Genomic DNA, 12,011 nt, shown 5'->3' with positions numbered 1-12,011 from the left:
CTGCTAAATAAGGGAGAACGAAGAGCAAGAAAAGATCACAGATCAGGCCCGGGAAAGCTTCCTTACTTCCCATCAATCTAGCCACATGCCTCAGATGCTTCAATAAACTATTTTAAGCACAAGATGTACAAGACAGTCCCAGGAGGAGAAAGGCAAAGTAGGGGGACTTTTTTCAGAAGGAAAGCAAAGCTAGCGAATTAACTGTAGCAATGAGGATGGAGTTCTCTGAAAGTCTTTTGTTATCTTTTGGTGACTGTGGTTCAAGCCCTCCATCAGGAGGACAACTTGATAATTAAGAAATGGTTCAGAAATTCAACCATCTAGCCCATTGCTCCTTCTGTCATCATAGAGTCAGTACAGAAGCTGTGGATTATAAAATGCAGAGTGGGAATTAAGGTGGACTTCATGCAGGTTAGACCAAGCATACTGTCCTATGGGGACACTGGAAGGAGTGGCAAAGAGAGTGACTAAAAAATCGTGCCTGGAACAATTTATTAATTGATTGGATGAAACTAATCAATTTTCTTTTATTAGGTACTCAACTTATCTCCAAGTTTACATTACTATAATTAATGCTACCATCATTTTCCCTTAATGTCTGTTTCCTTACACTTAACAACCTGTCCGTCTTAAGGGATAAATTCCAAGGAGTGGAATTTATAGGGTGGAAGATATTAAATTTTTGAAATCTTTTCCTTACTTCTCCCTAGTTGGTCTGTATTTATTCCTAACCCTGCCCTCTACAAATGTCAGAGGTTTTCTTTTCTCCTGCATCCTTAAAAAAACACTGCCTGCAATCGTTTGAAAAATGTACCCTCCTTATTACATTTTTTATAGAATTTGCATTCCTTTCATTACTTGTGAAGCTGGACATTTATTTTCTATGTCAGTTGGCCCTTTAAAAAAAAATACATAGGGGACGTTCTTTTTCTTATTGATTTGTAAGTACTCTTTATATGTACTTGAAGTGACTGGAAACTTATTAGACTCTGTGAGGACTTGGGTGGGTCTTTGAAAAAACAACAATCATATAATGTTTGTGATTTAGAAGCGTTCTTCTCGGGAGCTCATTTACGGGGTTATTGCTGCACTATAGCACCATAATGATGGTGGCTGTTTCAACAAAACCCATTGGTTCAAAAATACAGTATTGAAAATTCCCAAAATCTTTGATTGCAATGTTAAAATATTAAATAAGTGAATACAGCCAGAATTTTATTTCCTCTGAGAAAATATAGGTGTTAGAATTGCAAAAAATTAAAATTATCAAAGAATTAACAAGGAGACTCTGCTTTTTCAGAAATCATCTTCATGGATATATAGATATGAATTTAGCTTAGCATAGCAAGTCTGAAGTGGGAAGAATTTCATCTGCTGATTTCTCAGGAAACTGTCTTCATAGGTACATCAAAGATAAGAGTCAGCATTTAGACAGAATCCTGGATTACGAAAGGGGAGTTTGGACAAAATTGTTTGTTTTGCCTTCCCAATGGAGTGGTCATTTGAAATTTAAATTGTTACAACAGAAAAGTTAAGAGAAAGCGAATGTCTTAAAGATGATTAAAGGGTTAATTGCAGTTTCTTGAGTGTCAACGACGTGAGGTTTTATTTGAATCTTATTACTATAGTAAATGTAGAGATAAGCGACACATCTTTCTAAGCATTCTGTCTCATTCTAGAATAACTAGTATGTGGATCAGCATGTTCTGTGAAGTGAGGTTTACTTACAGTGTCACTGAAGTGGGACTCATGAAGCCAAAAGTGGAAATGGTAGGATGGGCCACTGATAGGTAGGCTGTGATTTTAAAATGTACCTCTAAGAGAAATGAAGTTATTTTTCTTATCTTAGAGTAGTGTCATTTTCTGAATTCCTTTTGTATGATGAAACTGCTTTCTATTTCAACTTTTCTCATTATAGGTATCCAATAACATATGCTGAATGAATGAGCGTGTGCGTTCTGGTAGTGTCGTTTGGTCCTGCCAGACAGCAGTGAGATAGATGTGAATACTGTGGAGACAGAGACCAAGGCTTAATCATGTCCTATTCATCTTGGTATCCCCAGGTCATTCAGTAGTCCATGACATATACTTGGTGTTCAATAAATGACTGACTCAATGAATAAATAAATAGCTGTGGAAATTTCCTGACAGGTGGTGTTCATCTGAGGAAAATATTCTAGGGCAGATAACACCGTGCTGTGGCTCCAATCACAACGCCTAATGTGGGAGAAGGGCGGACACCAAAGAATTCCTGTCTGCTTTTGAGAAGTCTGAAACCTATTTAGGAAGTCTGAAATCTATTTAGGAAGTTCTATCTACTAGAACACATCGATGAGTTTAAATTTGAGGGCAAAGACTCTGCATGCTCACAGGGCATTAAGAAAATAGAAAAGAAAATTAAATGGCAAATCATCTTATTTTCACTTGGAACCACATTTTGAAATAACTTCTATTTCTGAACTGTTATTAAGCCAGTCCCAAGGTGTTTTATTTTCAGAAATAATTTATTGAAATCTACATATGCATGGAACTGTAATTTTTGCAAGGCAAGAATTCAATCAACCCAATAGTCAGTAAACACACATTAAGGAAGATGGAAGAAGTCTGGTTTTTACCTTTCACTTAATGAGTTTCTGAAAATAACCAGCAAGTCAAGTTGGCCCTAGATAATTCCCTACTCTCCCGAAATGCGGAGATCTCTTGTTTGGTGGGAGAGCTGGTCAGATTGCCAACGGCAGTTGGTATCTGGTGCTGGCCCTGGTAGTGTTGACATGACCCCTCTGCCCATACCATGGACTCCTTGGGTCCTAGTCATTAGATGAGATGTTCTGTTGGAGAATCTACCATGTGGACGTGTTTAACAATCTAGTTATGTTGGCCTGTTTGGGGAATTCTCAGTGGTTGAATTTTATGAGTGCTAAGTGGTTCTGTCTTTCAGTTTTATATCAGGTATGAATTATGTGGCAAAGGAAGCCAAAAATGGTTATTCTCAAGGCATTATTTAACTAATCATGATGTAATTGGTTATTTTCATTCTCACTCCTTAATTAGGGTGATACCTTGAGTAAAATCTCTCACAATATCTGTGGTTTAAGAATGCCTTTTGTTTTGATTAGAGCTTACAATGAATCAAATTACTCTCATAGGAAAAAAAAAAACTTGTCAATTGCAGAAAAGTATAAGAAAGAAAATTAAAATCTTTAATTCTAACTCTCAGGGAACCCCACCTCACTGCACCTCCTTCTTGAGACACTTTGTGCATATCTGTACACTGTAGAACCCAAAAAACTTAAGAAATATTTGGCTCTGATTTATGTATATGGCTTTTCTTATACCTTGCTTCTTTTACTATACTTTATATCCTGGTGTTTTTGCAAAACATTCTCCCCCCCGCCCCTCCCAAAACTTGATTTTTATTAACTGGTATCTTAGCTTGGGCTGCTCTAACAAAATACCATAAACTAGGTGGCTTATTGACAACAGAAATGTATTTCTTATAGTTCTGGAGGTTGGAAGTCTGAGATCGTGGTGCTGGCATAGTCAGGTTCTGGTGAGAATCCTCTTCTGGGCTAGAGACTGCTGAATTCTGGTTGTGCCCTTGCAGAGTGGAAAGAGAACATGTTAGCTCTTGGTCCACTTCTAAGACCATTCCTGAGGGCTCCTTTGTCATGACCTACTCACCTCCAAGACATCCCTCTTCCTGATACCATCAGATTCGGGGTTAGAACTCCGCAGAGGAAATTGGAGGTGTGGGGACACAGACATTCAGTCCATAACAACTGGATGATTTCATTCTTTGGTTGCACATTTTTAAGCCACTCTTCAATTTCTCGGGGTTGTAATTTATTACTGCTACAAATAATAATGTGGTTGTCATCATGGTACATAAACATTGGTCTCCCTTCCTTCTTGTCTTCCAATTGCTAAATTGTTTTCTAGGTAAATTAGCAGGCTGAGGAAGAAGTAATCTCAGAGACCCTGATCACCACTGAATATTATGATTCATAAAAACATTGGTAGAATTGGAGGATTATCTTGGACCTTTAATTTATATTTCTTAGATTACTATGAGGTTGTACCTTTTATCTTTGCTTATGATTTTCTTGAATTTCCTCCTCTTCTGTAAATTATTTGTTCTTATCTGTTACCTACTTTTCTACTATGATAGTAATTAATGTTTTTACGGTTGGCATACTTTATACGTTAACATTTTGTTGTATTTTTGGCAACCATTTCCCCTAACTTTTTTTCTTTAGATTTTGTTTATTGAGTTTTTCATATGTAAAAGTTTAAAATGTACTACTGTTTTTCTTTCTGAAATTTATTATTATTTTTATGCCTCAAGAGTCTTTTCCCCTCTAGAAGTAAGATAAATATTCATCTGTGTTTCTTTTAAACATTTGTAATTTTATTTTTCTATTTAGTTTTTTCATTTGCATAGTACAAGGCAAGGGTCTAAACTGACTTAAAAATTAATTAACTTTTCCAATCAGTCATTAAATAATTCTATTCTTTCCCTCTCAGGTTATTATGCTTTAAATTCTAATTCAAATCTGTGTCTAGACTCCTTGTTTTGTTTTTGCCAATGTATATCTTTTCTTTATATCTATACATTACTATCTTAATGAAAAATTCATAATATGTTTAATTTCTCAGAATTAATCCTTTCTCAATGGTTTCTTTTTGAGGATTTTCTTTAAAATACTCACCTGTAGGTTTTCTTTTTTTCCAGAAACAGTTTTTTCATGTTCTAAAAATATCAAAATAGAATTTTTTTAGAAGATTTTATTTATTTATTTGATAGAGAGAGATCACAAGTAGGCAGAGAGGCAGGCAGAGAGAGAGGAAGGGAAGCAGGTTCCCTGCTAAGCAGAGAGCCCGATGTGGGACTCGATCCCAGGACTCAGAGATCACGACCTGAGCTGAAGGCAGCGGCTTAACCCACTGAGCCACCCAGGTGCCCTCAAAATAGAATTTTGATTAGAATTGCATGAGACTTAAAAATTCCTGTAAGAGGGGCGCCTGGGTGGCTCAGTGGGTTAAGCCGCTGCCTTCGGCTCAGGTCATGATCCCAGGGTCCTGGGATCGAGCCCCGCATCGGGCTCTCTGCTCAGCCGGGAGCCTGCTTCCTTCTCTCTCTCTCTGCCTGCCTCTCTGCCTGCTTGTGATTTCTCTCTGTCAAATAAATAAATAAAAAATCTTTAAAAAAAAAAATTCCTGTAAGAACCATTCATACCTTCTCATTATTTATTCTTTTTACTTACTTATTCTTTTCACTCCTTACTTTTATCCTTACCTTTCAGCAAAAATTTATAATTTCCTTTGTACAGATCCTACACATTAAAAAGTTTCTCTTCCTAAGTATTCTTGGTTAGTATTGGAATGCAATAGCTCTTCTGTGACTGCTAATTTTTATGCTATTACTCAGTAAAATGATTGATATTGAGAATGTTTTGTTCTATTACCATAATGTATCTTTTTTTTAATTTAATTTAATTTAATTTTTTTTAATTTTTTATAAACATATATTTTTATCATAATGTATCGTAAGAGTAAATATTTCAAAACCAAACCATGGCTAGAAATAGTATAGCTTATTTCTTTTTAAAGAAAATAAAGTTAATTTGATTTATTGTTTTCAGCCGTTAGTGATTTGACTGCCCGATTTTGAATTTCCATCATATGGAAAGTTTTATGATAGTTACGTAAAAGCTGCAGAGCTTTTCCATTCCTAGCATTGTCCCATGGTAGCTACATGCCACTCTTGAATAATTAACTTTTAAGTTAGGAACACTTAGCCACCCAACAAAATCCCTCTGGCCCTATCTGCCCTATGATAAACAAATATTTTGGCAGGAAAGAAACAAGTGTATGACATGATGAATCTTGTATACAAAGCATTTTCTGATAACCTCATGTCTTATCAAAACAGCTCTGGGACATATGGTGTATGTTGCCCTAGATTGGCCTAGAAATTGCTTTAATATTATGGGGATGATGAAACTGGTAGTGGGTCCATTGTCCCCAGGTCCCGTAGCAGACTGATGTCTAATGGCCCTATAGGTTTGCTAGGGATCTGCCCTCATCTTAGAATACTGAAGGAGGTTTTGTGGGAAATCCCTGGGGGCAAAGCTGGGGCTTTGCAGTGACATAAACCTACATTTTATTCCCAGCTTCCTTATTAGTTTGATGAATTGGTTTAACCCAGTGTGTCTCCAGTCTAAGCTGCAATTTGGAGTCACCTTGGGAGGTATTAAAAATATTGTTTCCTAGGTTCCACTCCCAGAATGATTTAGTTCTGAGTTGAGACTCAAATATTGGTATGTTAAAAGCTCCCCAGATGATTCCAATGTTCAGCAAAGGTAGAGATTCTTTAGAAGCTCTGAACCTGTTCTCTCATCAGCTACTGCTACATCTAACAACTTCTCAATAACTTACAGATATTGTTACCATTAAAAGAAATGAAGAGCTGGATTATAGCCCAAAGTCTATAGTAAGGTAGAGAAGGTATCCCCCAAAGTGTTAAAGACTTGCACCCTGTGTCTATAGAGGCGTGAGATGCTATTACTTTTGAAAGGGAAAAGGCATCAAATGGGATTTCTGAAAGTACACACTCCTGCTCTCAAGATCTGCTTTCTGGAATTGTCCTCTGTGTATCATTTTCCTGATTCTCTCAGAGTATGGTTGAATTTCAGGATCTCCAATTTTTATTCTTTATTTACAGCATTACTAAGAGAAAACAAGGAGAAAATACAACCAGTTCTCAAAATATTTTGTATTTGGTGAGAAAATACTAAGCTCCTTTCACTCTAGTTTCAGCTGATGATGGTTTCAATAAAGGCTCAAATTCCTTACATTCTCTCTAGGTAACCGGACACAAGTCAACCATAAGATATTTGACTAAGAGATGTAATAAGTCCCTTAAAACTCACCAAGTTCACCAAGTTTCAGGTGAAGGCAGTCTGCTCAAACATTCAACACAAGCATGAGGTCTGCGGCTGTCCCTTTATTTGTAATAGTTCTTATGGTTGCGCAGTATTTCAACCCTCCTGCCCTTGTGCTTATGTTAAAAAAAAAAAAAAAAAAGTTCTGAAATAATTCAAGTGCAAAGGCTTTCTGCATATATATATTATAATGATAAAAGACATATTGCCGAATTTTTTTTCCATATGGTGCTAGCAATTTGGCTTTTAGTAGAGGTTTTTATAACTTGCAGCTCACCACTAAAAATGTCAGAACCTGTGAGAATAAAACAACTTCTATTTTGGGTTTTAGATTCATTTTCTCTGATCTCTCAACCAGAAAAACTGACTCTAAAGGCCTCTTTATCCTGAATGAATTTAGCTTTTGGTTCCCTACTACCTCCTCAGTCTATTAAGGCTAAGTGTTCTAGTATCTCTTCTCTTTGTTCGCTCACTGACATTTACTGAGCACATGGGGCCAAGGGCAGGCTGTCACCGGTTAGCAAACTGACCTTCACGGCAATGGAAACCCATGTAAAAGAAACCATATTTTAAAAGGAAAAAATCACATTTCTAGAAGCCCGTGTACCAAGCCAAGCAAGACTCTTCTAATTTTTAAACCAATTCAAGCACTCGGAGAGAAGGCAGTTGTAGATGAACATGTTTTGAGAAAATTAACAAATTTGCCTTGGTTTGGGCTCTCAAATTAGAGACACATTTTATAATCATTGCGTGGTTTTGAAATGCCTGAAAAGCTCACTGGGGAGGTGTAACTTTGAAGCATTTTCTCACAGCATCACTTACTTCAGAGATGGCGAGGTCTCTATGCCCAATTTTATTCTGTTTATTCAAAAGAAAGATACCTATGGATTTTTCAAGGAAATGAGGGCTTTGATTCTTTCAGTTTTGTTCATGACATGTATGGGACAAATTCCCAACAGTCTCCAACCTTATTTTTCAGAGTTCTGAAAAACCCGTAGTTACTGTGAATTATTCACAGCCTCAATAACGTAACTGTGATACAGGAAACTTTGTTATTTTTGATTTTCTAATTTTTGTAAGTAGAACAGGCATAGGCACTGGTGTCTCCATATCTTTTTGATAAAGACATGAACGTCTCTTTCTTCCTGGTAATTACAAATCAGTTCATCAAGGTGATGAGAATCTTCAAGTACAGTTGACTCTTGAACAAGGTGGAGGTTAGGGATTCCAATTTGCACCCCATGCAGTTGAAAATCCAAATATAACTTTTGTCTCCTCCCAAACTTAACTAATGATAGCCTACTGCTGGCCAGAAACCCCACTGATAACATAAACAGTTGACTAACATATTTTATACACATATTATATACTGTATTCTCACAATAAAGTAAGCTAGAGAAAAGAAAATATTATTAAGAAAATCAAAAAGAATAGAAAACACATTTAAAGTAGTGTACTGTACAAGGGCTCTTGGGTGGCTCAGTCGGTTGGGCGTCTGCCTTCGGGTAAGGTTGGGGTCCTGGGAAGTCTGCTTCTCCCTCCACCACTCCTCCTGCTCATGATCTCTTTCAAAAATATATAAAAATCTTTTAAAAAATAATAAAATAAAATACTGTACTGTACAAATTTCATTAAGTACTAGAAAGAGCTTGGCCATATTGATTTTTTTTTTAATACAAGGGCATTTTGCAAACAATAAAGTACTGTAAAAAAGGTAAACTCATAACATTATTTTGGTAGTATGCTTTTCTGTATTTTTCAGGCATTACACTAGACATAGACGTATAGTCTAGCATGGATGGGATATGTGGACAGATGTTGGAAGTAGTAAGACAGCACTACAGACCTAGTACAGTGGGGCAGGAGGGGTGCAGAGAAGTGGGGGAGATCTCTGAAATAGCAGGGGGAAGCTTCTCGGGGGAGAAGGTTCCAAATGAGCAGGAGTAAGGTAGATGACCTAAGCAACAGCAATTCAACAGCAATTCAAAAAGCAATTCAAAATACAACCACGAGCTCTGCGTGCTAAGATTAAAAAAAAAGTCATAGTATGGTGCCATTAGGCTCTGCAAAAAGCTTTCTGGGCCCAGCGCCCTGCGAGATGCCTGACACAAGACATGGTTAGGGAAAAAGACCGAGATAAAACAGCAGCCAGAATGTGGAAGGTTTTGTGTATATGCCTTACAAACATTTCTGACATAATCGTTTAGGTGATGAGATGTCAATGGAGGAATCCAAGCAGGGGAAGACTATAATAAGAGATGAGGAAGGACACTATATCATACTCAAAGGGTCTGTCCAACAAGAAGATTTAACAATTTTAAATATCTATGCTCCCAACGTGGGAGCAGCCAACTATATAAACCAATTAATAACAAAATCAAAGAAACACATCAACAATAATACAATGATAGTAGGGGACTTTAACACTCCCCTCACTGAAATGGACAGGTCATCCAAGCAAAAGATCAGCAAGGATATAAAGGCCTTAAATGACACACTGGACCAGATGGACATCACAGATATATTCAGAATATTTCATCCCAAAGCAACAGAATACACATTCTTCTCTAGTGCACATGGAACATTCTCCAGAATAGATCACATCCTCGGTCCTAAATCAGGACTCAACCGGTATCAAAAGATTGGGATCATTCCCTGCATATTTTCAGACCACAATGCTCTAAAGCTAGAACTCAACCACAAAAGGAAGTTTGGAAAGAACCCAAATACATGGAGACTAAACAGTATCCTTCTAAAGAATGAATGGGTCAACCGGGAAATTAAAGAAGAATTGAAAAAAATCATGGAAACAAATGATAATGAAAACACAACGGTTCAAAATCTGTGGGACACAACAAAGGCAGTCCTGAGAGGAAAATATATAGCGGTACAAGCCTTTCTCAAGAAACAAGAAAGGTCTCAGGTACACAACCTAACCCTACACCTAAAGGAGCTGGAGAAAGAACAAGAAAGAAACCCTAAGCCCAGCAGGAGAAGAGAAATCATAAAGATCAGAGCAGAAATCAATGAAATAGAAACCAAAAAAACAATAGAACAAATCAACGAAACTAGGAGCTGGTTCTTTGAAAGAATTAATAAAATTGATAAACCCCTGGCCCGACTTATCAAAAAGAAAAGAGAAAGGACCCAAATAAATAAAATCATGAATGAAAGAGGAGAGATCACAACTAACACCAAAGAAATACAAACTATTATAAGAACATACTATGAGCAACTCTACGGCAATAAATTTGACAATCTGGAAGAAATGGATGCATTCCTAGAAACATATAAACTACCACAACTGAACCAGGAAGAAATAGAAAGCCTGAACAGACCCATAACCAGTAAGGAGATTGAAACAGTCATTAAAAATCTCCAAACAAACAAAAGCCCAGGGCCAGACGGCTTCCCGGGGGAATTCTACCAAACATTTAAAGAAGAACTAATTCCTATTCTCCTGAAACTGTTCCAAAAAATAGAAATGGAAGGAAAACTTCCAAACTCATTTTATGAGGCCAGCATCACCTTGATCCCAAAACCAGACAAGGATCCCACCAAAAAAGAGAGCTATAGACCGATATCCTTGATGAACACAGATGCGAAAATACTCAACAAAATACTAGCCAATAGGATTCAACAGTACATTAAAAAGATTATTCACCACGACCAAGTGGGATTTATTCCAGGGCTGCAAGGTTGGTTCAACATCCGCAAATCAGTCAATGTGATACAACACATCAATAAAAGTAAGAACAAGAACCATATGATACTCTCAATAGATGCTGAAAAAGCATTTGACAAAGTACAACATCCCTTCCTGATCAAAACTCTTCAAAGTGTAGGGATAGAGGGCACATACCTCAATATCATCAAAGCCATCTATGAAAAACCCACCGCAAATATCATTCTCAATGGAGAAAAACTGAAAGCTTTTCCGCTAAGGTCAGGAACACGGCAGGGATGTCCATTATCACCACTGCTATTCAACATCGTACTAGAGGTCCTAGCCTCAGCAATCAGACAACAAAAGGAAATTAAAGGCATCCAAATCGGCAAAGAAGAAGTCAAATTATCACTCTTCGCAGATGATATGATACTATATGTGGAAAACCCAAAAGACTCCACTCCAAAACTGCTAGAACTTATACAGGAATTCAGTAAAGTGTCAGGATATAAAATCAATGCACAGAAATCAGTTGCATTTCTCTACACCAACAGCAAGACAGAAGAAAGAGATATTAAGGAGTCAATCCCATTTACAATTGCATCCAAAACCATAAGATACCTAGGAATAAACCTAACCAAAGAGACACAGAATCTATACTCAGAAAACTATAAAGTACTCATGAAAGAAATTGAGGAAGACACAAAGAAATGGAAAAATGTTCCATGCTCCTGGATTGGAAGAATAAATATTGTGAAAATGTCTATGCTACCTAAAGCAATCTACACATTTAATGCAATTCCTATCAAAGTACCATCCATCTTTTTCAAAGAAATGGAACAAATAATTCTAAAATTCATATGGAACCAGAAAAGACCTCGAATAGCCAAAGGGATATTGAAAAAGAAAGCCAACGTTGGTGGCATCACAATTCCGGACTTCAAGCTCTATTACAAAGCTGTCATCATCAAGACAGCATGGTACTGGCACAAAAACAGACACATAGATCAATGGAACAGAATAGAGAGCCCAGAAATAGACCCTCAAATCTATGGTCAACTAATCTTCGACAAAGCAGGAAAGAATGTCCAATGGAAAAAAGACAGCCTTTTCAATAAATGGTGCTGGGAAAATTGGACAGCCACATGCAGAAAAATGAAATTGGACCATTTCCTTACACCACACACAAAAATAGACTCAAAATGGATGAAGGACCTCAATGTACGAAAGGAATCCATCAAAATCCTTGAGGAGAACACGGGCAGCAACCTCTTCGACCTCTGCCGCAGCAACATCTTCCTAGGAACAACGCAAAAGGCAAGGGAAGCAAGGGAAAAAATGAACTACTGGGATTTCATCAAGATCAAAAGCTTTTGCACAGCAAAGGAAACAGTTAACAA

The sequence above is a fragment of the Mustela nigripes genome, chromosome 3, assembly GCF_022355385.1.
Source record: "Mustela nigripes isolate SB6536 chromosome 3, MUSNIG.SB6536, whole genome shotgun sequence".
Lineage (NCBI taxonomy): Eukaryota > Metazoa > Chordata > Mammalia > Carnivora > Mustelidae > Mustela > Mustela nigripes.
Note: the sequence above shows the minus strand (reverse complement) of the source record.